We start from the raw sequence: 20,892 nt of genomic DNA on the forward strand, positions 1-20,892 counted from the left end.
CAGGCTCAGCGGCCATGGCTCACGGGCCCAGCCGCTCCGCGGCATGCGGGATCTTCCCGGACCGGGGCACGAACCCGTGTCCCCTGCATTGGCAGGCGGATTCTCAACCACTGCGCCACCAGGGAAGCCCTCAGCTTTCCATTTTTGATAGAACATTATATGCCAAAAAGCTTTATTTCCCTGTAAAATCAGAATGCAAAATAGTGCTATTGTTTATTTTTAAATTTTGAAAATAATTTATTAGAGTTCTGTAAATGATGTTACTTTTATAAGTAATTTTGTCTGCTAAAGGAAATAAAAAGGTGTGTTTTGAGGTTTTAAAGATTTAAAACCAGACTGTAGCACTAATTAAGTGTATATGATCTTGGTGTGTTCATAGCGTTGACCTTGTAAGTCTGGTTTAGGAGTCGTTTGTTACGAATCCCATGAACTCTGATGAGATTCATCATTGTCTTAACTCAGGTAGAATAAAAGGGCATCAATTTCCTTTTTAGGAACATTCAGATTGTTTGGTTCTCATGCTCTGTAACTCTCATTGAAGAATAAAATTCAGTCCCTACTTGTTGACTATAACCAACTTAGTAAATTATGTCTCTGCACATTTCAAACAGGAAGATACTTAGTTTATCAAGACATCCTTCACTTGTGTTCTGAGTGCCAGTGAGGAATACCACAGTACAATGCCTTGGATTATTTACAAGGATCACTAAAGCATGGGATTTTGAGCAGCTTTTTGAAAAATGTGACTTAAATGTAAGATTAGGCCATAACTTTGATAATTGACAAGTACGTATTTCCCAGTATCTAGAGGGAATTTTTTTTTTTAATCTCTAGAAGTGTTGTTTTTTGTTGTTTTTTTTTTTGTGGTACGCGGGCCTCTCACTGCTGTGGCCTCTCCCGTCGCGGAGCAGAGGCTCCGGACGCGCAGGCTCAGCGGCCATGGCTCACGGGCCCAGCCGCTCCGCGGCATGTGGGATCTTCCCGGACCGCGGCACGAACCCGTGGCCCCTGCATCGGTAGGCGGACTCCCAACCACTGCACCACCAGGGAAGCCCTAGAAGTGTTTTCTGTAGACATCTATCTGTAAGTGTTCTAGGTTCTCGAGGAGCTCTTAGTCAAGTCCTTCCCTTTTTATATAACATTCTCTCCAAATCTCTCTTTGGTTTTAGCAGTAGTGGTCCCACATTGCTGGCAATATATGCATTGTACTGCCAGTAGTTTACAGGATGTTTCTTAGTATAAGATTATCTCACCAAACTTAAGAGAAAGCACTTTCATGAAACTTAGGGAGTTTTTGTTGGACATCTTTCAGAAATGCTCAAGATACATGAGGATCACATGTAAAAATACTCACTATTGGACTGTGCTGTACTACCTGGTCATCCTGAGTTGCAACACTCTCTTGAAGTGCTTGTTTGTGAACTAACTGGTCCTGGACCGCCTCTGTGGTTTTGTAGGTCTAGCTGCCCTCGTGGAGTTCCAAACATCGGTGCCATCCTTTCCCTTTATTCGTTATTTGAGTTCAGCAAATGAAGTTACAGTGACTAAGGAGGCTTCTGTGAACCTTGATTCTTAGGTGAGAGTTCTCTGAACAGTGAATATTCTAGTCACTCACTGGAAATTAGTAAGTTGGCATTCTGTACATTAGTATCTTGGGAGTTTGGTTCCTGTGATTCAGAAGCAGGAGCCCATTTCAGAGGCTGAGGCAAGCCTCAGGGTGTACAGTGTCTCTTCCTTTGAAGACGACCTTCCTTGGTGACTTGTCAGCCAGCCTACAGCTACAGCATTCCTACCATGTCTCTAACTTCAAAATGTTCTTCACCAGCAAGCAGATCTCTGAAGCTGATGAATCAGACATCAGCACTGCTTAGAAGCCTTAGCACCCTAGCTGATAAGATCATGCCAGGATCAAGACAAGAAGTGTCAGGACTGAAACAGAGCAGCACATCGTGGTAAGAGTGTGAACTTCCAAGGGCCGCTGCCTGGCTCCATTGCCCCCTTCTCCATGTTCTGGCTGTGTGACCTCAGCCTCAGCTTCTCCTTTGCAATGAGAGAACTTAACACATCAGGATATTGTGAGGAATAACACGTAATAAAGCCCTTAGCACGAGAGCCATTCAGCAAACATTGGCTGTTATTTGGAAACTCAGCCCTACTTAGAGTATCCTGTGATGGCTGTTCCAGGTCTCAGCTGCTCTTCTCATGCCTCCTAAACCCCTGATCTTTTTAAATCCCACATTAGCTTCAACTGTATTTCCGTGAATAGTGGAATTTCACTTTCTTTATTCAAAGAAGGCAGGTCCTTGCCCATAAGGAAAGAAGTAATGGAGGGGTTTTAAGCAGAGATACTCATAATTTAAAACTCTTTTGTCTTGAATTGGTGCAAGCATCCATTTATTCACAATTTTAAAACTTGTGCAATCAGCGGGGTTAGGGAAGTCAAAGCCTGGCGCAGCTTTTTTTCCTCTGCTCTTCCCTTCCTGCCTGCTGGTAGATAACACTAGAATTTATGGGGCTAAACCTGTGATGTAGACCATGTCTAGAAGTTGCTACCCCCATACTTATAAATTACCTTCATAGAATCTAGAGTTATCCTTACCATTTTTGACATTGCTAATTTATTTATAGGTGACCTCCAGCAAAAAAGTCCCTCAGGAATCAACCAGAGCACGACAGGGAAGTGGGGTAGAGTGAGTATCTCCAAGCAATTCACTATCATTTCCAAACCCTCCACAAGCATTCCCTTCATCTGGGCCTCAGTCTTACCACAGAGCAGCCTCCGCTGTGGAAGGTTAAGGAAAGTGGAATCGCTCGAGAAAGGGGGAACGCCTCTGTCAGCTTGGTCCAGTAAGGTTATGGAGCAGCCTGTCAGACGTGACCCTGAGCACTCGGAGGGCGAGACAGGGCTGAAGTCCGAGTTGGAGCCAGGCTTGAAGGCCACCTTTTCGGACAGAATCTACCCTGGGAACTCTACAGCAGCACCGTCTACCCTCTGCAGCATTGCCCTGCCCGGAGCAGACCTGGGTAATAAGGGCACCAGCGTCACAGAGTGGCACCTGAGGCACTGGTGGCTTTGAAATCAGTCCAAGTTCAAGCTCTACCTCTGCCAGTTACGAGTTAGGTGAACTTGGGCAATGTAACTTGTCAGTCTTTGTTTTAGGCATGGTTCAAGGCCTTCCCCATGTCCCTAGAGGTCTACTTACTGTGCTCCAGCATCACACAATAGTCAGCTGTTCACATCTGTCCTCCCCGGTAGACATGGGCCCCTGACTGCATCATCATACGTCTTTATAGCCCCAGGCTCTGGCATAGTCACTGTCATAAAGCCTCAAAAAATGTTTAATGAATTGAGTACAGAAAATACCAGTGGTCACTGGAGTTCTCACAGTAATAAACCTTACTATGTGCTCTGTATTATATATCCTCTTGCAAGCATGCTGTCTCTGAGAGCAAATTGAACAAATACAGGTATTAATGTAGGAACAAACATTTACTAAGGATTGGACGTGTTAAACACATGAGCCCAAAAGAGCTAAAAGATAATACCTGTAATCTAATGATTGTGTCCCTAGAATAACTTTGTTAGAAACAAAAGAAAGGCAGTCGTGTCAGTTTTACAGGTTTTTTGTGATCTTTTCTCTTATGGATAAAACCTGATAACCATGTTCCACAATGCTTATGTCAGCATGACATAAAAATCCATGTAGTTTGATTTTCTGCCTAAAATTCAAATCTAATATTTGACACTAACGTCCAAAAACCGTAGATACGAACTTTTGGTCCCTAAAAAGAATATCGCTCTTAGAGCATAGCTTTGCTGGTTCTCAGAGGGGTAACACTCTTCATCACTTCTGATTTTCTTTCCATGTGGAGTCACCTTCCGTTACAGTCCTGACCTTGCTCTGCCCTTTTACTCACTCCTCCCCAGGCAAGGAAGAGTGAAACGGGAATTCTAGGATGCCTTCCTATCGAAGTATGTTCTGCTCTGCGCTTCCATGCCAGAAGTTTGTAAGAACAGGCACGGTTGTCCAGTGGTGCCAGTGGATGGCAAAGTCTCTATATCTCTGGGGTGCGATGTAGGAAACAAGTTGTTGCCACAGATTTAAGCCTTGTTCTCTACTATCAGCTTTATCAATAATGATGACACTTTTACTTCCATCTGGCTGAATACCTGAGCCTGTTTCTAAGTTGCTTAGGAGTTTAGTGGAGAATGGCGATGTTATTGACCTTCCTCAAACCCCAACTTGACAATGCTTATTTGTTAAATAGTATGGAAGGTTTATAAATGTGGGTAGCTCTTGGAATTCCAGTCCAAAAGGAGGACATTCTCTGACCATTCTGAATAAACTGACAGCATACCTTCTCTTTATACAGTCTGTTTTTCTGCTATTGCAGTATAGACATTTTAAACTTCTTCTAAGATTTATTTTGCTTAAAAACTTTTAAAGATTTATTTTGCTTTTAAGTGCTTTTCTTGGGTGGCAGACTGGTATTTTATTTTTATTTGACGTCATGCTAAGACGCAACACATCATCCTAGTAGACTTCCTATATAAGCAATGACCAATTATAAAATATAACAGAGGAAAAGGTCTTATTTATAATAGCATAACTTCACCAGAAAAAGATACCTATGAATAAACTAAATGAAAAATTACCACCTATACAAGGAGAAGTTTACGAAGGTATTGAAGAATATAAATGAAGACATGAATTCTATGGAAAGATGTTTATATAAGAAGATTCAAATTATAAAGATGTTAATTTTCCCCATATCAGACTATACATATAATGCAATTTCAATAAACATAGCAAGGAGATTGTATTTTGGCTAGTGATACTGGTTCTAAAGTTCATGTGGAAAAGGAGGGAAACCAGGAAAAAAATTGTAAAATAAGTTAATGAAGGGATTGGCCCTACTCTGTACCAAAATACATTATAAAATTGTATTAATTAAAAGTGCATTACTGGCACGTGAGCAGGCAGACAGATGAATGGAACAGAATAGAGTACAGAAGTAGACCTATATTAGATAAAGTAATAATATGTGGTTTCAGGGAAGACAGAAAAAAAAAATGAATGGCTCATAAAATCAAAGATTATTTCTCATTTTCATAAAGTCCAAAACAGGTGTTCCTGCTTGGCAGGCTCTCCTCCAGGCAGGGATTCTGGAGCTCATGCTCTGCCATGCTCAATATGTGGCTTCTCAAGTTTTTCTGGAGGATATCGCCATTCCACATGGCAGAAGGCAAAGAGGATGGAGGATCATGTGTGGGAAGCTTTTATGTGCCAGGTCCATCACTTCCTGACTGCAACCGAAGCTGGGAAACTAAGCTGTTGTGAGCCCAGAGAGAGGAAGGAAAAACTGTGGTAAATAACTAGCATTCTCTCCCACAAGACCCAAATGCATATGGAATTTAATATATCACCAGTGTGGCATTTGATATCAGTGGGGAAAGATGAATTATTCAATTAATGATCCTGAAGTACTGGATAGCTCTCTCAAAAAAGAAAAAAAAGTTGGATTCCCAATTCATTCCTTGCAACAAAATACATTATAATTCAATCAAATTTGAATGGGGAAAAAAAGGAAGGAAACTATTAGAAAACACAGGAGAAAAGGGAAGGTCTTTTTATAAATAAGCATGCCCGCCCAGAAGACTCAAGGAAATGTGGGGTTAAGATTGTATAGCGCAGGCTTCCCTGGTGGCGCAGTGGTTGCGCGTCCGCCTGCCGATGCAGGATAACCGGGTTCGCGCCCCGGTCTGGGAGGATCCCGCGTGCCGCGGAGCGGCTGGGCGCGTGGGCCGTGGCCGCTGGGCCTGCGCGTCCGGAGCCTGTGCTCCGCGACGGGGGGAGGCCGCGGCGGGGGGAGGCCCGCGTACCACACAAAAAAAAAAAAAAAAAAAAAAAAAAGACCAAATGGTGCTCACAGTATGATTCCCGGGGATCCCGCGTGCCGCGGAGCGGCTGGGCCCGTGGGCCGTGGCCGCTGGGCCTGCGCGTCTGGAGCCTCTGCCCCGCAACGGCAGAGGCCGCGACAGAGGGAGGCCCGCATACCACAAAAAAAAAAAAAAAAAGATTGTATAGCGCATTCACCCAGATACAACTATTCCAAGTTTCACAGCCCTATTTCTTCCTTTTCAGGGCCCTTACATTAACGCAGAACACCTGCTTTGGCTTGCATTCGGCATCCCACTGTAGTTCTGACATTTTTATTATCGTATTCTGAGGCTAATGTTCAGCATAGTCTGCCCTCCTGCTGCAAGAGGTAAGAGTCTAATTAAAATCAGCCCTGAAAGCCTTCTGGCTCTCGTGACATGCCCTGAGTTGACAGTTGGCTGACCTGGTGTGCCAGTCTCTTTCTTCAAGGCTTCCAGGAGAGTTAACAGAAGTCAGCCATCTCTACAATCCTTATGAATACCATTGTCCCACACCATTCAAGAGCTACCACGTATCCCCTAGCCTGGTCCCTTTCCTCATTCCTAAACAAACAGAGGTGAAAGTCTTAGTAAACGTGCTGGTACAGCATGCTGTGGGTTGTCACTACCCTGACTTAGACCAGCAATGGGGTTCTTGATGCCTCCTGACCAGAGAGTGAGCAAATTCTCTAGTCCCATTCTTGAGGGTCAACTTTCCATGGCCATCTCTGGTACCAGTTTAGGTCTCCGCAAAAGCAGACCTTGAGGCAAGGATTAGGGGGCATGTAGCTTATTGGGGAGGTGATATCAGGAAGAGAGGAAGTAGGGAAAGTGAGATAGGGAAGGTAGAAAAGTCAATAAAGGATAACATTAAAGTGAAGATTACTGCTGTAGTCAACAGGAGCTGAATTCACTCTGAGGAACTGGCAAGAATTGCCTGCTGAGAGATGGAGAAGCTTACATATTTATCCACTGATTCCTATTCTTTATTGGTTGGGGGTTGCCTCCGAGAGGCTGATAGACTGTTTCTTGCCAGCCACCCTGGAAAGCCCACCCTTGCAGGGTGGAGCACTCCCCGTGACACCTCAGAATGACTCGGGAAGAGAAGCAGAAAGATTCAGACACAAGTTGGATGCTGTCAGAATGTGCAGGAACTGTTATTTATGGCTGCAGGTAAAGTTACTAGCTGGGACATTAGCAGCATCTGCTACAGCAAGAATTAAGATACCAATTCTGTCTATATTCCTTTCAAGCAGTTTTAAACAGCAGCTGTTGTATTGCTGAAGGTGTAGGCAAACAGCATGCTGAGGTACTGTTGTTCCGAATGTGTATTGATACAGCCTCTATGAAGGGCAACTGGACGGTAGCTGTCAGTATTGAAGGTGTGGGAATTCCCTGAGGGTCCAGTGGTTAGGACATCACGTTTTCACTGCCTAGGGTGTGGGTTCAGTCCCTGGTTGGGGAATTAAGGTCCCCCAAGCTATGCGGCATGGCCAAAAAATATATATATATATAATATATATATTGAAGGTGTATATACTTTTTGATCCAGGTTTAGGAATTTCACTGCTAGCAATTGATCCTGAAGATATTGATGCAAAGCCTTTCATACAAGTATTTTCATTGTAATCATAGAGGATTGGGCACCGGTTTCCTCCACGGGGCACTGGGTAAATAATTGTACATCCATATAGTGGCACCCTTAAATAGAAGGGGATCCTCTCTGTGTACTGACATTGAACACTCTTATCAGGAGGCAGCAGAAAATGATTAACTGTTTATTCAGTATACTACTGTACTGTATAAGTGGGAAAAGAAAAAGTGTGTTTGTATATGTACAAACTATCTCCAGAAGGAGATTTCTACATGCTATGGATTGTATTCTTCTTATAACTTTTCTGTTATTCCTAGGGACTTGGGTTAAGAGGTGGCAGCTCCAGGGTAGTATTGGTCTACAAAATGGTAGATTGTGAAAACAAGTGTGATGAAAACTGACAAGTAATAACAGAGTACGGCAAAGTGACTGGATAGCAGGTAATCATTCACGAACTGGTGGTTTTCCTGTTCACCAGCAATAGATAGTTAGAAAATGTAATGGAAGGGAATTTGCAACAGAAACCTAAGTATAAAACACCTAAGGATAAACATAACAATAAATATATAAGATCTTTACAGGGGAAAAAGTAAACTATAGGACATAGAAAAACACCTAAATAAATGGAGACTATTAACGGTCTCCATGTATTATGATGCCAATTCTCTCCAAATTGTTCCATAAAGACAATGTAATCCCCCAAATATCCTAATAACATTTAGTATATAGTTTAACAAGCTAATTTAAGAATTCATAAGTAAGGCTACAAGTATATGCGTAGCTTAGACAGTTATGGAGTGGGGGAAATCAAATGATCAGTAAATATAAAAATCAGTGTTATTCTCCCTGGTCATTGCAGACATGTAAATTAAAATAAGATGAAACTTTTCACCGTATAATTGGCAAAAAATAAATGTTGATACTACCAATCAAGAATGTGAGGAAATGGTATTCTCCCACTCAACTGATAGAAAAAAATTATTTAAGGCTCTCTGAAAAGCAACGTGACAGTAACTTTGAAAATGGTAGTTATTCATTCTCAATGACCCAGCAATTCCATTTCTCAATATCTATCCTGTATGTACCAAACATGTATTTTAAGTGGCATGCACAAAGATATTCTTACCCCTAGTTCATAGTTGCAAAGAAAAGAAAAAAGGACAACAACCTAAATACCCATCGATATATTCATAAATGGCTACATAAGCCATGGTAAATCCCTACTATGAAATATTATGTAGTAATTTAAAAGAATGATGTAAATCAATATCTACTGACATGAAAAGAATAAAAAGCAAGGTTTAGAATACTGAATTCAATAGCATCCCACTTGTGAAAAATATAAAACACCACAAAACAACACTAAACACTTGTACAGTTACAAGTGCATGATTATACATTAATTTTTTTTGAATTTTATTTTATTTTTTTATACAGCAGGTTCTTATTATCTATCCATTTCATACTTATTAGTGTATACATGTCAATCCCAATCTCCCAATTCATCCCACCCCCCCAGCTGCCACTTTTCCCCCTTGGTGTCCATATGTTTGTTCTCTACATCTGTGTCTCTATTTCTGCCCTGCAAACCAGTTCATCTGTACCTTTTTTCTAGGTTCCATATATATGCATTAATGTACGATATTTGTTTTTCTCTTTCTGACTTATTTCACTCTGTATGACAGTCTCTAGATCAATCCACATCACTACAAATGACCCAATTTCGTTCCCTTTTATGGCTGAGTAATATTCCATTGTATATATGTACTACATCTTCTTTATCCATTCTTCTGTCGATGGGCATGTAGGTTGCTTCCATGACCTGGCTATTGTAAATAGTGCTGCAATGAATATTGGGGTGCATGTGTCTTTTTGAATTATGGTTTTCTCTGTGTATATGCCCAGTAGTGGGATGGCTGGGTCTATGGTAGTTTTTAGTTTTTTAAGGAACCTCCATACTCTTCTCCATAGTGGCTGTATGGGTTTCCTTTTCTCCACACCCTCTCCAGCATTTGTTTGTAGATTTTCTGATGATGCTCATTCCAATTGGTGTGAGGTTATACCTCATTGTAGTTTTGATTTGCATTTCTCTAATAATTAGTGATGTCGAGTAGATTTTCATGTGCTTCTTGGCCACCTGTATGTCTTCTTTGGAAAAATGTCTATTTAGTCTTCTGCACATTTTTTGATTGGGTCGTTTGTTTTTTTTAATATTGAGCTGCATGAGCTGTTTATATATTTTAGAGATTAATCCTTTGTCCATTGATTCATTTGCAAATATTTTCTCCCATTCTGAGGGTTGTCTTTTTGTCTTGTTTGTAGTTTCCTTTGCTTTGCAAAATCTTTTAAGTTTCATTAGGTCCCATTTGTTTATTTTTGTTTTTATTTCCATTACTTATGGTGTTAGGGAGTGTTCTAATTTCATTCTTTTACATGTAGCTTGTCCAGTTTTCCCAGCACCACTTATTGAAGAGACTGTCTTTTCTCCATTGTATATCCTTGCCTCCTTTGTCTTAGATTAGTTGACCATAGGTGCATGGGCTTATCTCTGGGCTTCCTATCCTGTTCCATTGATCTATATTTCTGGTTTTTGTGCCAGTACCATATTGTCTTGATTCCTGTAGCTTTGTAGTGTAGTCTGAAGTCAGGGAGTCTGATTCCTCCAGCTCTATTTTTTTCCCTCAAGACTGCTTTGGCTATTCAGGGTCTTCTGTGTCTCCATACAAATTTTAAGATTTTTTGTTCTACTTCTGTAAAAAATGCCACTGGTAATTTGATAGGGATTGCATTGAGTCTGTAGATTGCCTTGAGTAGTATAGTCATTTTCACAATATTGATTCTTCCAATCCAAGAACGTGGTATATTTCTCCATCTGTTTGTGTCATCTTTGATTTCTTTCATCAGTGTCTTATAGTTTTCTGCATACAGGTCTTTTGTCTTCCTAGGTAGGTTTATTCCTTGGTATTTTTTTCTTTTTGTTGCACTGGTAAATGGGAGTGTTTCCTTAATTTCTCTTTCAGATTTTTCATCATTAGTGTATAGGAATGCCAGAGATTTCTGTGCATTAATTTTGTATCCTGCAGCTTTACCAAATTCATTGATTAGCTCTAGTAGTTTTCTGGTGGCATCTTTAGGATTCTCTGTGTACAGTATCATCTCATCTGCAAACAGTGACAGTTTTACTTCTTCCTTTCCAATTTGTATTCCTTTTATTTCCTTTTCTTTTCTGATTGCCATGGCTTGGACTTCCAAAACTATGCTGAATAAAAGTGGTGAGAATGGGCATCCTTGTCTTGTTCCTGATCTTAGAGGGAATGCTTTTAGTTTTTCACCATTGAGTGTGATATTAGCTGTGGGTGGCCTTTATTATGTTGAGGTAGGTTTCCTCTATGCACACTTTCTGGAGAGTTTTTATCATAAATGGTTGTTGAATTTTTTTTATAGGGGTTTTTATTTAATTTATTATTATTATTTTTGGCTGCATTGGGTCTTCATTGTTGCATGCAGGCTTTCTCTAGTTGTGGTGAGCGGTGTCTACTCTTCGTTACAGTGCACGGGCTTCTCAGTGTGGTGGCTTCTCTTGTGGAGCACGGGCTCTAGGCACCTGGGCTTTAGTAGTTGCAGCATGCAGGCTCAGTAGTTGCAACACATGGACCCTAGAGTGCGCAGGCTTCAATAGTCATGGAGCATGAGCTCAGTAGTTGTGGCACATGAACTCTAGGGCCTGTGGGCTTCAGTAGTTTTGGCACACGGGCTCAATAGTTATGGCTCGCGGGCTCTAGAGTGCAGGCTCAGTAGTTGTGGCACATGGGCTTAGTTGCTCTGCGGCCTGTGGGATCTTCCCAGCCCAGGGATTGAACCCATGTCCCCTGCATTGGCAAGCAGATTCTTAATCACTGTAGCTTTTTTCTGCATCTATTGAGTTGATCATATGGTTTTTATTCTTCAATTTGTTATGTGATATATCACATTGATTGATTTGTATATATTGAAAAATCCTTGCATCCCTGGGATAAATCCCACTTGATCCTTGTTTATGATCCTTTTAATGTATTGTTAGAGTTGGTTTGCTAGTATTTTGTTGAGGATTTTTGCATCTATGTTCATCAGTGATATTGGCCTGTAATTTTCTTTTTTTGTGATATCTTTGCCTGGTTTTTGTATCAGGGTGATGGTGGCCTCATAGAATGAGTTTGGAAGTGTTCCTTCCTCTGCAATCTTTTGGAATAGTTTTGGAAGGATGGATGTTAACTCTTCTCTAAACGTTTGGTAGAATTGACTTGTGAAGCCATCTGGTCCTGGACTTTTGTTTGTTGGGAGCTTTTAAATTACTGACTTAATTTCAATACTGGTAATTGGTCAGCTCATATTTTCTACTTCTTCCAGGTTCAGTTTTAGGTGATTGTTCCTTTCTAAGAATTTGTCCATTTCTTCTAGCTTGCCTAGTTTATTTGTGTATAGTTGCTTGTAGTAGTCTCTTACGATCCTTTGTATTATATTTCTGTGCTGTCGGTGGTAACTTCTCCCTTTTCATTTCTGATTTTATTGATTTGGGTTATCTCCCTCTTTTCTTTTTTTTTAAAGATTTATTTATTTTATTTATTTTTGGCTGCATCGGGTCTTAGTTGCAGCACGCAGGATCTTCGTTGAGGCACGCGAGATCTCTCTAGTTGTGGTGTGCGAGTTTTCTCTTCTCTAGCTGTGGCGCATGGGCTCCAGGGCACCTAGGCTCTGTAGTTGTGGGGCACGGGTTCCAGAGCACGTGAGCTGTGTAGTTTGTGGCATGCAGGCTCTCTAGTTGAGGCGTGAGAGCTCAGTCATTGTGGCACATGGGCTTAGTTGCCCCGTGGCATGTGGGATCTTTGTTCCCTGACCAGGGATTGAACCCATGTCCCCTGCATTGTAAAGCAGATTCTTTACCACTGGACCACCAGGGAAGCCCCTCCCTTTTTTTCTTGATGAATCTGGCTAAAGGTTTATCAATTTTTTTTATCTTTTCAAAGAACCAGCTTTTAGTTTCATTGATCCTTTCTATTGTTTTTTAGTGTCTATTTCATTTATTTAGCCTCTGATCTTTATGGTTTCTTTCCTTCTACTCACTTTGGGTTTTGTTTGTTCTTTCTCTGTTGCTTTAGGTGTAAGTTTAGATTTTTTATTTGCAATTTTTCTTGTTTCCTGAGGTAAGCTTGTATCAGTGTAAACTTCCCTCTTAGAACTGCTTTTGCTGTGTCCCACAGGTTTTGGATCATTGTGTTTTCATTTTCATTTGTCTCTAGGGTTTTTTTGTTTGTTTGTTTTGCTTTTTTTGCGGTACGTGGGCCTCTCACTGCTGTGGCCTCTCCTGTTCTGGAGCACAGGCTCCGGATGCACAGGCCCAGCGGCCATGGCTCACGGGCCCAGCCGCTCTGCGGCATGTGGGATCTTCCCGGACCGGGGCACAAACCCGTGTCCCCTGCATCAGCAGGCAGACTCTCAACCACTGCACCACCAGGGAAGCCCTCTAGGTATTTTTTTATTTCCTCTTTGATTTCTTCAGTGATCCATTGGTTGTTTAGTAGCAGATTGTTTAGCCTTCACGTGTTTGTGTTTTTTGCAGTTTTTTTTTCTTATAGTTGATTTCTAGTTTCATAGCATTGTGGTTGAAGAATTTTTTTAAAGCATAATCCAGTGAGAAATACTGGCATAGTAACGAGATAAATTAAACTCTTAATAAAGAACTACTACAGTAAGCTTAGAATCTTACCTTTTAAGAAAAAAAAAAAGCTGAAAGTAGCTTGATGAAATGAGGTATAAAAAATGGTTGGGGCATCTGGGATATAGCAACAAAATCAAAATGCATAAAGATGGTGAAAACTAAGTACTATGCCCATCTAAGACAAACCATGTAACCAAACTGAGCCAAAAGGAAGAAGGGGGGCGATATGGAGTTGGGGTGAAGAAGAAGCAAAGTACAAAAGAGTATCTATGGCATGTTACTCTTCACATAGCAAGAAGGCGATGACCTAGAGGGGTGGGATAGGGAGGATGGGAGGGAGGCTCATGAGGGAGGGGATATGGGGACATATGTCTGCATATGGCTGATTCACTTTGGTGTACAACAGAAACTAACACAGTATTGTGAAGCAGTTATACTCCAATAAAGATCTATTAAGAAAAAAATAAAATACATATGTATCTTATTTGTGCAAAAGATATATTCCCTGACTACAATGGAGTTACGTTCCAATAAACCTATCTTAAAGTTGAAAATGCATTTAATACACCTAACCTACTGAATATCATAGTTTAGCCTAGCCTACCTTAAACGTGCACGGAACACTAACATTAGCCCACTGTTGGGCAAAATCATCTAACACAAAAGCCAATTTTATAATAAAGTATTGAATATCTCATGGAGTATTAAATACTGTACTAAAAGTGAAAGACAGCATGGTTGTCTGGGTACAGAATGGTTGTAAGTGTATTGGTTGTTTACGCTTATGGTCACGTGGTTGATGGAGCTACAGCTTGCTGCCCCCGCCCAGCATCACAAGAGAGTATCTACTGCATGTCACTAGCCTGGAAAAGATCAAAATTAAAAATTCTAAGTACAAATGGGTATAGCTTCACACCATTGTAAAGCCGAGAAATCATAAGTCAAAAAATCTTAAATCAGGGATGCTGTGTACAGGAAAGATAAACCAGAAACTGAAGAGGTGGGCTGCCTATATGGTATGGGTAACAAAGAAGTGAAAGGATGGGAAAATTAGAAGGGGGTGATGGGGTGAGGAGGGAGTGACACTTTGCTGAGTACAATGTGTGTAGCTTCGACTCTGAGAACCTTACTAATGTCTCACATAACCAAAAGATAAATTATTAAAATCAATCAGGATGGGAGAAGAACCCAAAATGGAATATGAATAGTAACAAATTAGCAAGTTAAATATATTACAAATGACTAACATAACCATACTGAAGGAGATGGGGAAGAAAAAAAACTAACCAAACTAACAATGGAAAACAGTATATTAACGATACTGAAAGCCTAAAGATAAAAAGCACTGTTTATAATTACTATACTGTAACTAGTAAATTTGTTTCTCATAGGGGTGTGGATTAGCCATTCAGTAACTACTTTGTGCGTATACTAGTACTGAACAAATAAGTGAATACACTGTATATCAGGGCCATGATTCTATTAATAATTCTCAGAGATATGTTACAAATAAGGAAAGGTCGACATGGCTAGAAGGAACCCTCGTGTTGAGTTGGAATCAGAGGTATCATTATTGAAATCATTATTTTTAGTACATATCTAATACACACACACACACACACACATTTAGATATGTGTGTGGGGGGGATGGTTAGTACATGTACATACATCTAGCTCCATGTGCTAAGATGACCAAGAAGCAGTGGTACTCTTACTGCAATAAGCACACCTAGAACCTAGATCTTGAGTTCTAAACACCATTCCTCAATGAAAGGAACAAGACCTCCTTTGGAAAATGCAAGATGAGCATGGAATGACCTGTTGTACCAGAAAATAAGGAGGTAGTTGAGGTACTTGAGAAAAGATGGGAACATGTCAAAAAGACACCGGAACCGATGTGAAGAAGTTCCCAATGGACAAAGCTGGAACAGTTTGAGCTTAACAAAATTAAAAATAATAGTACTGAATTTAAGCTCAGAATAAAACAAATTTCCATGAATCCATACCAACATAAAAAAGGATTGGAGGGCTTCCCTTGTGGCACAGTGGTTGAGAATCCGCCTGCCAATGCAGGGGACACGGGTTCAAGCCCTGGTCCGGGAAGATCCCACATGCCATGGAGCAGCCAAGCCCATGTGCCACAACTACTGAGCCTGTGCTCTAGAGCCCGCGAGCCACAACTACTGAACCCGTGTGCCTAGAGCCCATGCTCCGCAACAAGAGAAGCCACCGCAGTGAGAAGCCCGTGCACCACAACCAAGAGTAGCCCCCACTCTGCACAACTAGAGAAAGCCTGCACGCAGCAATGAAGACCCAACACAGCCAAAAATAAATCACCACCATAATAAGTGTTGCAGGTCTGGTCAGTTTGATGGATGCTAAAATCAGTTGTGAGTGTTCAAGAAGAAATAAGATATTTCATAGTCTCAGAGTATTTCTCTAAGATATTTGTCAATTACATAGGGAAAACTGGTAACTTTACTGTGGAGAATCTCTGCAGACACCTCCTTAGCCAAGTGATCAAGGTTAATAAATCACCAGCAACAAATCACATTGAAATCATTATGCACTGAGATGGACACAATATCACTTCTGGGGTAATCTTGCTAAAAATGCAACACCTCAAGCTAATCATGAGAAAACATCAGACGAACCCAAGTTGAAAGACATTCTACAAACTATCAAGGTCATGAAAGACAAAGAAAGACTGAGAAACCATCACAGATTGCAGGAAACCAAGGAACCAATAACTAAATGCAATGTGGATCATGGGTTGGATCCTGAAGCAGAAAAAGGACATTAAGGGGAAAATGAGTGAAATTTAAATAAGATCTGTGTTTGGTTAATAGTATTCACCAATGCTATTTTTCTGGTTTTGGTAATTGTATAATGGTTATGGAATTGTGAAAATTACGGAAGCTGGGAGAAAGGCATATGTAAGGTATTTGTACTATTTGTACTGCAACTTTCCTCTAAGTGGAAAATTATTTCAAAAGAGAAAGAGAACATAGAAAGGGCATTGTTCTCGATACTCTATTTCTTTGTATTTGCTATATTCAACCTTGCCAATGTGCTTGCATCTCCCTACTCTACTTCATGGCACAAAATATTACATGCTGGGAAATTGTGATGAACCAATATAGTTTCCATGGCATACTGACATCATTTCCCTGCTTTCCAATCTCATATGAGCTTAATTAATGCACTTTAAAGAATTTTACCAAAATAAACTATTTTGAAGTTGCATGTGACATATTTGATTAAAATGGAATCATGAAATATGAGGGGGGAAATCAGTATTTAAAAGTCAATATAAGCCTGCAATAGCCAAAACAATCTTGAAAAATAACCAATTTGTAAGACTAACACTTCCTGATTTCAAAACTTATTTTTTACCTATAGTAATCAAAACAGTGTGATAGTGGCATGAGGATAGACATATAGATCAAAAGAATAGAATAGAGAGCCCCCAAATAAACCCAAGCATATATGGTCAATTGATTTTCAGTAGGAGTGCCAAGACCATTAAATGGGGAAAGACAGTCTTTTTAACAAAAGGTAGTGAGAAAACTGGATATGCACATGCAAAAGAATGAAGTTGGATCTTTACCTTATACCATATACAAAAATTAACTCAAAACAGATCAAAGGCTTAAGCTTAAGAGCTAAAAGTATAGAACTTTAAAATGAAAACATAGGGGAAACTCTTTATGACATTGGATTTGGCAATAATTTCTTGGCTATGACACCAAAAGCATAGGCAATAAAGAAAAAAATAGAAAAATTGGACTTCATCAAAGACATTTGTGCATTAAAGGACATTATCAAGAAAGTAAAAAGACAGTTTATAGAGTAGAAGAAAATATTTGCAAATCATCTGTCTGATAAAGGATGTTAATCCAGAATATATAAATAATTCCTATGAGGCAGTGGGTTAAAAAAACCTCAATTCAAAAATGGGAAAAGATCTTGAATAGGCATTTCTCCAAAGAAGATATACAACTAGACAATAAGCACATGAAAAGATGTTTAACATCATTAGTCATTAGGGAAATGCAAATCCAAACCACAATGAGATACCACTCTATGCCCATTAGGATGGCTATGATTCTAAAACAAACAACAAAAACAAACAAAAAAGGAAAATAACAAGTGTTGGCAATGCTTTGGAGAAACTGGAATCTTCATGTATTGCTGTAGGAAGGTAAAATGGTTTAGCCGCTGTGGAAAATAGTTTAGCAGTTCCTCAGAAAGTTAAACATTGAATTACCGTATGACCCAGCAATTCCATTCCAATGTATATACCACAAAAAAACTGAAAGCAGGGACTCAAACAGGCACTTGTATCCCAATATTCATAACAGCATTATTCACAATAGTCAAAAGGTGGAAACAACCCAAAAATTCATCTGCAGGTGAATGGATAAACAAGTTGTGGTATATATATACAATGGGATATTGTTCAACCATAAAAAGGAATGGAATTCTGATACATGCTACAACATGGATGAACCTTTAAAACATTTTGCTAAGTGAAATAAGCCAAACACAAAAGGACAAGTATTGTATGATTCTACTTCTGTGAGGTACCTAGAACAGGCAAATTCATAGAGACAGTAAGTAGAATAGAGGTTACCAGGGCCTGGAAGGAAGGGGCAATGGGGAGTTGTTGTTTAATGGGCACAGATTTTCTGTTTGGGATGATAAAGTTCTGGAAATGGTTAGTGGTATTGGTTGCACAACATTGTGAAAGCACTTAATGCCACTGAATTGTACACTTAAAATGGTAAATTTTATGATACACATATATTTTTTCTTTAACAGTTTTATTGAGGTATAATTCACATATAATAAATGACATTTAAATTTTCAGTTTTATATGATACATATATTTTAACACAAAAGCTCAATACTATACATAAAACATATAATATTGTATGTCAAATATACTCAATTTTAAAAAATTAAATTACATTCCAAAAAACTCAATAAAACACATGATATGAAATACAGATGTATAATCATAGTAATTAATTATAAGTAGACATTTAAAAATTTTGTCTATATCCCCCGAAGTTTATATATTCTAGTGGTCCAAAGAACATTTTGAGGAACTTACCATTAGGAAAATGAGGGATCTCCTAGATATAGTCTGCCTTATCTGTAAGTGTATATGCTCGTGTGCATGTGTGTGTGTGTGTGTGTGTGTGTGTGTTGTATGATGGGAAATAGAAGAAAAGAGAAGAGGGTACTACCTCTTCATATTGAAAGAAGGTCATCCTTTTTGCTTGTCCTGGGGAAAAAAGAACACTGACATGACATACTTTTGGGAATGCTGCAGACTGATCAAGAAAAAAAGGAGGGGAAGTACACATTACCAACATTAAAAATGAAGGAGGGAATATCACCACAGACCCTACATATATTAAAAGGCAAATAAAGGAATGTAGTGAATAACTTTATGCCTATAAACTTGACAAATAGATTAAAAGAAAGAGTTCTTTGAAAAACACAACTTACCAAACTGATACAAAAAGAAACAGAAAATTTTCATAACTCTATTTTTAAAGTTGAATTGATGATGGAAAGCCGTCCTGCAAAGAAAACTGCAGGTCCAGATGGTTTTCTTTGGGAATTCTATCAAACATTTAAGGAAGAAATTATACTAATCTTACACAAACTCCTTTAGAAAATAGAAAGTGTTCCCAACTCATTTTATGAAGCCAAGATAATACTGCCAAAAACTTGACAGAAACACTACAAGAAAATTGGAGACTAACATCTCTTAAGTTGCAAAAATCTTTCACAAAATATTAGCAAGTCAAAAGCAGCAATACTACATCACGATTAAGTAGGTGTATTCTAGGAATAGAAGGTTGCCTTAACATTTGAAAATCAGTTGGTGTTATTTGCCACTATAACAGAATAAAGGAGAAAAACCATATAACCATACCAATAAATGCAAAAATGCCTTATAAAATTCAATAGCCATCATGATTTTAAAACAAAAACCTCTTTGCAAACTAGGACATGAAAGGGAACTTTTTGTTAAATTTAAAAGCATCTAGGAAGAACCTAAAGATAATATCATACCTAAAGGTGAAATATTGAATATTCTTCCCTCAAGATTATAAACAAAGCTAAGATGTTCACTCTCACCATTTTTTTCAATATTATACTGGAGACCTTAGCCAATGTAAAAAGGTAAGAAAAAGATATAAAAGTCATACATATTACAAAGGAAGAAATAAAATCATTAGCATTTAAACAAGCATTAAAATCCACAAAATACTTAGGAACAAATTTAACAAAAGACATGTAAGACCTCTACAGTGAAAACTATAACACGTTACTGCCAAGACTTGAGCTGCAATTTAATGACTGCTATCCATGAAAATACTTTGTAAGGAGATTCTGTTTGAGGCACTTTAATATTTTGATGAAGTGTTCCTCAAGCTGGACAAAAAGCAATACCCTGGCCCTGGAAAGATTTGCATTACTACTACTCAGTCCGACTAATAGTTGGCTAAAAATTTTATAACAGAAAAATAAGTCTGCAATTATTATGTTTTCTTTTCCTCAGCCCACCTGGATAATATTGATGTACCCTTCCCTCAGAACACTATACATGACATTCCAGAGAAGGCTGGCAGAACCCTGCTGAAAACCCAGGCATTGTATCTTGTTGATTTTCCTTCGATGTTTGATTAGCATACCCTACCTACATCATCCTCTGACTCTGGATCATCCAGTGACTCTGAAAGCCACTCCAGGAGCGGCCCATTGAAACCTGGTGGGTGCAGAGCAGTCTCTCTTGCCCTTGCTGGAAAATGACCTATAAAAAGTGGGGTGCTCACCTGCTACAGTAATGGAGAGGTAGGTACGTGTAAAGAACCACAATCTACCTATTCTCTTTCTCTTTTCTCTCCTCCTTTAATCCCTTCAGAGTTTTTGTTTTTGTTTTTGTTTTTTGGCTGCACACTGCAGCTATGCAGGATCTTAGTTCCCTGACCAGGGATTGAACCAGTGCCCCCTGCAGCAAAAGCGTGGAGTCTTAACCACTGGACTGCCAGGTAAGTCCCCAGAGGTTTCTATTTTTCAGACTTTATGAGCTTAATTCTGGCCAGTTTTCAAACAAAACCTATTGCCCTGTAAACAAAGACCCTCTACTTTTATACTTTGTGTATTATCAAGGAATATTTGGACTTACACCTGCCTTTGTCAATTTGAAATAATTTAAGGTTAATTTAACAGGTTTTTTTTTCCATTTTGAGTTTATTTTTGTATGTGGTGTGAGAAAATGTTCATAGTTCATTCTTTTTTTTTGAATTTTATTTTATTTTATTATTTACACAGCAGGTTCTTATTAGTTATCTATTTTATACATATTAGTGTATATATGTCAATCCCAGTCTCACAATTCATCCCAGCCCTCATCCCCCTTTCCCCCCTTGCTGTCCATATGTTTGTTCTCTACATCTGTGTCTCTATTTCTGCCTTGGAGATAGGTTCATCTGTACCATTTTTCTAGATTCCACATATATGTGTTAATATATGATATTTATTGTTCTCTTTCTGACTTACTTTACTCTGTATGACAATCTCTAGGTCCATCCACATCTCTACAAATGACCCAATTTCATTCCTTTTTATGGCTGAGTAATATTCCATTGTATATACGTA

At 39.2% G+C, this 20,892-nt stretch overlaps 1 long non-coding RNA gene across 4 annotated transcripts in view; it reads left to right on the plus strand.

The window, feature by feature from the left end:
• Positions 1–6: 6 nt before the first annotated feature.
• The window catches only part of LOC114486700 (uncharacterized), a 62,105-nt gene continuing 41,219 nt past the window's right edge, over positions 7–20,892 (plus strand). For 3 of the 4 annotated variants that reach the window (XR_003680883.2, XR_008618035.1, XR_008618034.1), the window contains exons 1-6: positions 7–1,952; positions 2,629–2,690; positions 6,147–6,270; positions 7,832–7,954; positions 19,793–20,089; positions 20,197–20,282. This is a non-coding gene — a long non-coding RNA (uncharacterized lncRNA). The remainder of the gene's footprint in view (positions 1,953–2,628; positions 2,691–6,146; positions 6,271–7,831; positions 7,955–19,792; positions 20,090–20,196; positions 20,283–20,892) is intronic. The other variant, XR_008618036.1, reaches the window with a different exon arrangement.

The sequence above is a fragment of the Physeter macrocephalus genome, chromosome 8, assembly GCF_002837175.3.
Source record: "Physeter macrocephalus isolate SW-GA chromosome 8, ASM283717v5, whole genome shotgun sequence".
Classification (NCBI taxonomy): domain Eukaryota; kingdom Metazoa; phylum Chordata; class Mammalia; order Artiodactyla; family Physeteridae; genus Physeter; species Physeter macrocephalus.